At 36.5% G+C, this 8048-nt stretch overlaps 1 pseudogene; it reads left to right on the top strand.

Annotated features, from left to right (window-relative positions):
* The first annotated feature begins 704 nt into the window (after positions 1 to 704).
* On the top strand, positions 705 to 1593 carry LOC103543016 (small ribosomal subunit protein uS2-like; annotated as a pseudogene).
* Positions 1594 to 8048: the final 6455 nt, after the last annotated feature.

The following is an 8048-nucleotide window of genomic DNA, read 5'->3' as shown; positions in this document are numbered from 1 at the left end:
GTGTTTGAAATTCTCATGAAGTTTTTTTTCTATTTGTCAAAATTTCACATAACTGTTAGTTGGATCTAGATGTCCAATTGATTCAGTTTATTTTATTCTGTCTTTTATTTTGGCAAGAATATTTCAGAAGTAGTGCTGTGCAATTCCTGTTGATTATTTACCTTATGTATGAATTTCCTTAATAATGAGCTGGTTACCTAACTAAAATCTCAAGAGATGAGCAATGAAGGATTAGTATAATTATGATAATCAGTGTCATTATCAATTTTAATAGATTTGATACGTTTCAGTATTCACTCTTCTTTTTGAAGCTCAAATTGTCCCATCTTTGGCTAATGGGAGTCCAAGTTGCCTCTTCTGTCCTTTTGTAGTTTGTGATAGAGTCTAGGTATGGGATTTCAGAAATAACAAGATGACCAGGCTCATGTTGGATATTTCTGGTCACTTTTTGGAATCAGATATGTCTCCGTGGAGCCCTGGTAGTTCCTTTTAGTGGAAAATGATAGTTGGAAATTATATCTTGGTGGTAGATTTGCTTTTTCTACTGGGTTGTTACAGTTTCTTGGGCATTTCAGTGGAGAGCTAAGAGACATGTATACTATTTATTTTAGAAAGAGAAAAACAAATTCTACCTTTTCACACTACCTAGAGAGGAGTCCATATGGCGTTGTCCTGGGTTCTTGTCAGAAAGGGAAGCTTTCCCCATGTCCAATGCCCTTGATGTCCTGCAAATGAAGGAGGAGGATGTCTTCAAATTCCTTCCAGCTGAAACCTACTAAGGTGGCACCAACCTTGACTTCCTAATGGAACGGTACATCTACAAAAGGAAAAGTGATGGCATCTACATCATAAATCTGAAGAGAACCTGGGAGGGGTTTCTGCTGGCAGCTCATACCATTGCTGCCACTGAAAATCCAGCTGATGTCAGTGTCATATCCTTCAGGAATACTGGCCAGTGGGCTGTGCTGAAGGTTGTAGCTGCCACTGGGGCCACTTCTATTGCTGGCCCCTTCACGCCTGGAATCTTCACTAACCAGATCCAGGGCAGCTTCCTGGGAGCTGCAACTTCCAGTGGTTACTGATCCCAGGACTGACCACCAGCCTCTCACAGAGATGTCTTAGGTTAACTTGCCTACCGTTGCTCTGTGTAACACAGATATTCCTCTGTGCTATGTGGACATTGCCACCCCATGCAGCAACAAAGAAGCCCACTCAGTGGGTCTGATCTGGTGGAGGCTGTGCTGGGAGTTTCTGCGTGTGCGTAGCATCATCTCTCATGAGCACACATGAGAGGTCATGCCTGATGTCTACTTCTACAGAGGTCCTAAAGAGTTTGAAAAAGAAGAGCAGGTCGCTACTGAAAAGCCTATGACCAAGGAGGAATTTCAGGGTGCATGAATCTGTCTAGCTCCTGAGTTTACTGCTACTAAACTAGAGGTCGCAGACTGATGTGAAGGTGCACAGGTGTCTTCTGCGCCTGTACAGCAGTTCCTAATTCCCTCCTGAAGACTGGAGTGCCCAGCCGGCCACTGAAGACTGGTCTACAGCTCCCACTGCTCAGCCACTGAATGGGTAGGAACGACCACTGAGTGATCTTAAACTGTTCTTCCACAGGCTCTTAAATAGAAAATGGAAACATCAAGTTGATGGAAAATAAAGTCTGCTTAAAAAGTAAATAAATAAATTCAAAGTTCATAATACTGATTGCCCCGATTTAAATGGAAATTAAAGAATTTTATTTGACTTACATCTTTATCTTGTCTTTTATACTGAAAGTCTTGGTTCCTACTGATATTAGTATAATTATTTATATGCTTTAATCTACTTTGTAGTGGAGTATGTGTGTATATTTATAATAGTTTTAAAATTATACCAACATTAAAGTTAATAACAGGACCACTGGCTACACCTTAAGATTTAAGTGATCTTTATTTTTGGTCCCACTTAGGTATATACAGTCAGGATCATATTTTTAAATTCGTGGAGATAAATATCCTTGCCATTATGCCACAAATTTGATATAAAGTGAGTTTCAATTTGTTTTTTATTTTAGGGATTGCAAATCGTAGGGAAATAAATAACCCTGTGTATAAGTCATTTCATATTTCTGTGAGTTTATCTAGGGATAGATTTCTAGAAGAGGGATTTCTGAGTCAAAGGGTAAATTCATGTGTAATTTTGCTAATCAATAATTTGCTAATATCAAATTCTTAGAGGTGGTATTTTTTCGCATTTCCACTAGCAATGTGTGAAAGTGGTCGTTTTCTCACAGACTTAGCAACAGAGTATGTTGTCAAAGTGTTCTGTTTTTGCCAAGGTTAGAAATGATAGCTCCGTGTAGTTTCCATTTGTATTTCTCTTATTATGTATGTGATTACTTCATATGATTAAGGGCCATTGCTGGTACGTTTTCTGTGTACTGCTTTCCATATCATTTGCCTATTTTTTTTCTAAAGTTTTGGGACTTTTTCTTCTTGTCTTTTGGAAGTTCTTTATATGATAGCAATATTTGTCCTCTTTATGTGATATAACATGCAAATATTTTATCTAACTTTGTCATTTGTCCTTATCCTTTCCTTCCTTCTTCTTTATCTATACCGTGCACATTTTTAATGTAATCAAATTTATCAAGAATTTTCCTTTTTGCTTCTAGATTTTGAATTACTGTAGGGCATTTTTTACCCTTTTCTGGATAGTAAAGGAATTCACCCATATTTTGTTTTAAGATTAGTACAATTTTATTTCAGTGTTTAGATATCTGATATTTTAAAAAATTCTCATGGTCTACAATGCATGTCATCTTATGATATATAACATTTTATTATTGGTTAGTTCTGAATATTTTTTAAATTCTCTATTATGATTTCTTTTTTGACGAATGAGTTACTTAAAAGTAGTCTGTATGATACTGCTTGTTTAACATTTTTTGAGACTTGCTTTATGGATTAGATGGCCATCTTTCTAAATGTATAGCATATACTTAAGTTATTCTCCATTAGTTATTGCAGAGATCTGCATATAACCACTAAGTAAAGTGTGTTCATATTTTGTTGTTCAACTTGTCTATATCTTAGTATTTTGTCTGCTTGACTTGTTAGAAATTGAGAGAGCTGTATTGAAATCTCCTTTTATGTTGTTGGATTTGTCTATTTCAACTTGTAGTTCTGGCCAATTTTGCTTCACATATTGTAAGAGTATTTTACCAAGTACATTTTAATATTCCTTAGAGAAGTGACACTTTTCTATATATAGATATATTATATGTATTTAATGCATACTAAATCTATCCTGCTTAGGTTTATTTTTCTGATAGTATAACTGACTCAACTGTAATTTCATTAGTGTTTGCCTGGTATACATTTATTAATTATTTTAATTTCAATATTTACCTTGGGTTTTAGGTGCATCTGTTATAAAGAGCATATAGCCGAAATTTAATATTTTTATATAACCTGAAAATATGTATCTTAATTAATAAGCTTAGTTCATATATTATTGAGAGGTAAGGGTTAACTTGCCTCAGACTAGTCTCCTGCATGTTGGTCCCCAGAAACGAAAGAGTCAAGTTCATATACCCTTGTAAAGCTCTGAGGAGTTGAATAATGGCCTGGTGACTAAGAAAATCATTCCTGGTACATACTAAGGTTTGGACTGCAGCCCCTGATGAAGGGAACACGTCAAATCTCGCTGCTGTGTTGACATATTATATGACTGTAATCTCATGGCTTGAACCAGAAGGGGCAGATAATGCTACCCACCTACCGTGAATGCTGAGATTGCAGAGCAGGGCTGGAGTCAAGGTTCTGCCTTGTCAAATTGCTATTATAGTCTGGCTCAGGATCTAACCATGGGAGGGACTAATGCTTTCCATGGATTAATGATGCTTAAAACTCTACAGCTCATGTGAAAAGACCTTCTTCCAGAGTCTGAGGCCTACCCGGAAATATCTCTTCATTGCCCTAGAATTCAATGGGCAACAGAAGACATGCACACCTGTTATTGTTCCTATTTCCATGGGTTTTCCCCAATAAACACTATTCCAGGAGTGTGTGGTGTGTGGGCTTCTAGCCACATAAATTTTATATGTGACAATAGGTATAATAAATACTGATAATGCCTGGCTGAGTTTCTATGAACTTACTTTTCCTTTTATATGTGTTTCATTTTCTCTGAACTCCTTCTTTCCTCCTCTCTTGGTTTTCTGGAGATTGATTGAGCTATGTTTGTTTGCTTTTACATATAATTTTTCCTTTTATTGGTTTTGGATGCATACAGCAATTTCCTTTTACTGGCTATACTTGGTATTTTATCCAGGATATTTATTTAACAAAGTCTAAAGTCAATAATTCAAACACCTACTGATCAATGCAAAGACCCTAGAACTCTAACTTTTATTGTCCCAGTTTTAACAAGTGTTATATTGTGTTAAATGTTGTATCTGCCCTTTTTTGAGCTCCACATATTACACTTATTATTGATATTGTTGTTATTGTTCTTATTTTATATGGAACATACTTATTAGTTATGCCCACATTTTAATCTTTTTTTCTCACTGTTAAGCATTCTCATTCGTAAGTAGATCTTTTAGAAGTTCTTCAGTGTAGGCTTATTTATGTAAAATCTCTCTGTTTTCCTGTATCTTAAAATGTTTCTGCTTTCCTCTCTTTGCTGAAAGACAGCTTTGCTGGGAACACACTATTAGGTAGATAATAATTTTTTCTTCAATAATCTGAAAATAATATTCCACTATCTCCTGGCTTTCGTTATTGCTGTTGAGTTTTTTATTTGTTTTGTTTTGTCTTTGTGAGTTTAACTCTTATTTCTCTCTAGTAACCTATATTTTCTAAGTGCTTTTTAAGTTTTTCTAGTCATCTTTGGGTTTCTTCAACATTAGTCTAAATGTATCCAGAAATCGATTTCTATTTCTTCTTGATTATGCTATATTTAGTGTCTATGCTTTCCAACCACCCATTCAATCTTCATTTCCTTGCAATTTCATCACTCTTCCAACCCCATCTTCATGTCTCTTCAACCCCATCACTCTGCCACATTAGCTCTCTCAAAAGTTGCCATGATTAACAATACAGTGTCTTTACTTAGTACTTGACCTTATTTAGCCTGCCATAGCTATTTATACTTGGTTTATCCGTTTATTCTTAAAATCTTTTTTCTTTGGTTATAGGATGTACTAGGCAAAATTCTAAAGATGCCTCCACCCAAGATTCCTCCCCCTTGTTTATTCAATCAAACTAATCTAGGGACTGTTGTGAAGGGATCTTCTAGATGTAATCAAAGTTTCAAGTCAGTTTTAAGTCAGACCTTAAAATATGGAGATTACGCAGCTGGGCCTGACTCAATCAAGTGAGCCCTTTAAAAGTAGAGTTTTCTCCAGCTGGTTGCAGGAAGGGAAGTCAGAGAGATTCAAAGTGTGAGAAGGAATCGATTCACCAATGCTTGTTTAAAGATGAAGTGGACGGTAGGAGAGCATGTGTGAAGGAATGTAGGCAGCCTTAAGGTGCTGACAGAGGCCCCTGGCCAACAGCCAGCAAAAAAATGTGGACCTCAGTCCTACAGCTATAGGGAACTGAATTCTGCCAACAACTTGAATGCGCTTGTACACAGATTCTTCCCCAGAGTCTCCAGATAATAGACCGACTTCAATTTTAGACTGTGAGACCTTGTGTCCAGACTTCTGACCAACAGAACTGTGATGGAATAAATGGGTATTGTTTTGAGCTGCCAAATTTGTGGTAATTTGTTATGCAGTACTTATATGCTTAAAAATTTGCTAAGAGGGTAGATCTTATGTTAAGTACCCCTACAACACAAGAAAAAATATTTTTATAAAAGCAATAGAGGGGCCACCCTGGTGGCATAGCAGTTGGGTTTGTGTGCTCCACTTTGGCAGCCTGAGGTTCGCTGGTTTGGATCCTGGGCGCAGACCTAGCACCATTTATCAGGCTATGCTGTGGCAGGTGTCCCGCATATAAAATAGAGGAGGATGGGCACAGATGTTAGCTCAGGGCCAATCTTGCTCGGCAAAAAAAGAGGAGGATTGGTGGTGGATGTTAGGTCAGGGCTAATCTTCCTTAAAAAAAAAAAAAGCAATAGAAAATTAATATCCTGGGCCTCCATATTCCTGGCTCACCTCTGAGCTTTATGACCACTCTGTCTCTGGCTCATCTTCTGGATTCTCTTCCTCTGTCCAATTATTGAATTTTAGAGTTTTCCATGTCTTCAATCAATCACTGCTTTTATAATTTTGTTGCCCAGAACAAGACAGTGCATCAGTCTATGCAAAAATCCTCTCGTTCTCTTTTCTTCTTTATTACTTTATGAGGGAATTGACTTCATTGTGTTTTTTTGTGTTGAAATAGCATTTGCAATCTTGAGTATTATCTCACAATTCTTTAAAGAAAAAATTAAGGATAAATGTAAAGAAGACAACCCTATATAAACAAACCATGTTTAAAATTTGACGCTTAAACTTCACTTACAATTTAATTGAATCCATAAGTTTTTAAACTATTCTAGTCTTGTCTGATTTCTTTCTTTTCCAACCCCGTTCTGCCCCTATTGTCTATTTGATAACATGTAGAATTGAATAGTTTTATTAGAACGGTTTGCTGGTTGTGTCAAGTACATGTGTCTCCTCTCCCTAAAGGTAAGGAATTTAGGTTTTCCAAGGTAGAGATTATACTCTATTTTGAACCCCTGCCTCCTCCCCTTCAAAAGACAGCACAATTCTGGGGACCTTATATAGGTTTGATGTAAGTTTTCTGATTACAGAGAAAATGAGAACTAAAAAGGAGGCTTCTGAATTAAAGGAGAGATGGAAATGTGTTTGCAATAGTTCCTACCGCCCTAGTATCTTGAATTTCTCCTTGCTGTCAACATTTTTACTCAGCAATACCAATGCCATGGTGCTACAACAGAGAAAGAGGAGGATCATATTCTATTTGTTTACTTTCCTTACCATAAAATACATAAATCTATGCCCAGCCTCTCCTGTATATATCTAATCTGGCTATTTTCTTTTTGGCCTTATTAAGACACAAGGTTTTTCAAAGCAGAGCCTTTGATTTGTTTTGACAGAGACAGCATAGGGGACGTTTGATAAATGCTAAATAATCAACACCTAAGGATGCCTGCCAGAGCTGGTAGATCATGCCCATTTAACATGCTTTCTCTAATGCCCATCCTCGCCTTGTGCACAGCTGGGATGTAATAAGCTCTTTCTCACGATAGATAAGAATACCCTGAGGGCCATGGGCTGTAGAGACCTAAGGTCATATCTGGCCACTGTGCTTCTCCTTTGTCCTAAATCTGTATTTATTCATGATTAGTTCTGCTTGCTACTACAGTCAGAAAAGCTAAGGAGATCATATGGAAAGCAAAGGAAAAAGATGTGATGGATGTAGAAACAGTAGGATATGATGAATGATCTTGTAGCCTCTCCGGGCAAGAGGTTTCAAAAGAATGCGTATGAAAGAATAGATCTTCCTGTGCTCTGAATGTATTGTCAAGAAATAAACTACTTAAAATGCACCTTTTTAATGTTCTCATTTGTCTTTTCTACATGTCTCAGCACATCTTTTTGCAAAAGCAAAATACCACAGCCTGATTAAATATTAAAAATCCCCACACACAGAGTGTGATAAATGTTATAAGTGAGTGTCATCAAAGGCATTTCATAATATTATACAAGTTAAATGAAAATAAAGGTCAAAAGCTATAGGAATATAGTGATTATTGATAATAAGATAATAATAGTAGGTACTGTTTATTAGACATTTTCCACATGCCAGACACACTGCTAAGCAGTTTATATAAATTAGCTTATTCAGTATTTTTAAAAAGTATGATTATGTAGACAAATGGTGAAATGGAGGAAAGGCTTGTCAAAGGTCATACAGTAACAACAATGTAGAATCAGGATTTTTACCTATTTCTATCTGACTCAAATTCTTAAAATCCTTGATATACTGCCTCTCAAAAAGTTGCCAATGATTTTGAGTGTATTCTTAGAAATTAGAGGGCTTTTGTTG

Source organism: Equus przewalskii, chromosome X (assembly GCF_037783145.1).
Source record: "Equus przewalskii isolate Varuska chromosome X, EquPr2, whole genome shotgun sequence".
Lineage (NCBI taxonomy): Eukaryota > Metazoa > Chordata > Mammalia > Perissodactyla > Equidae > Equus > Equus przewalskii.
This window is presented reverse-complemented; position numbering and strand designations above follow the sequence as displayed.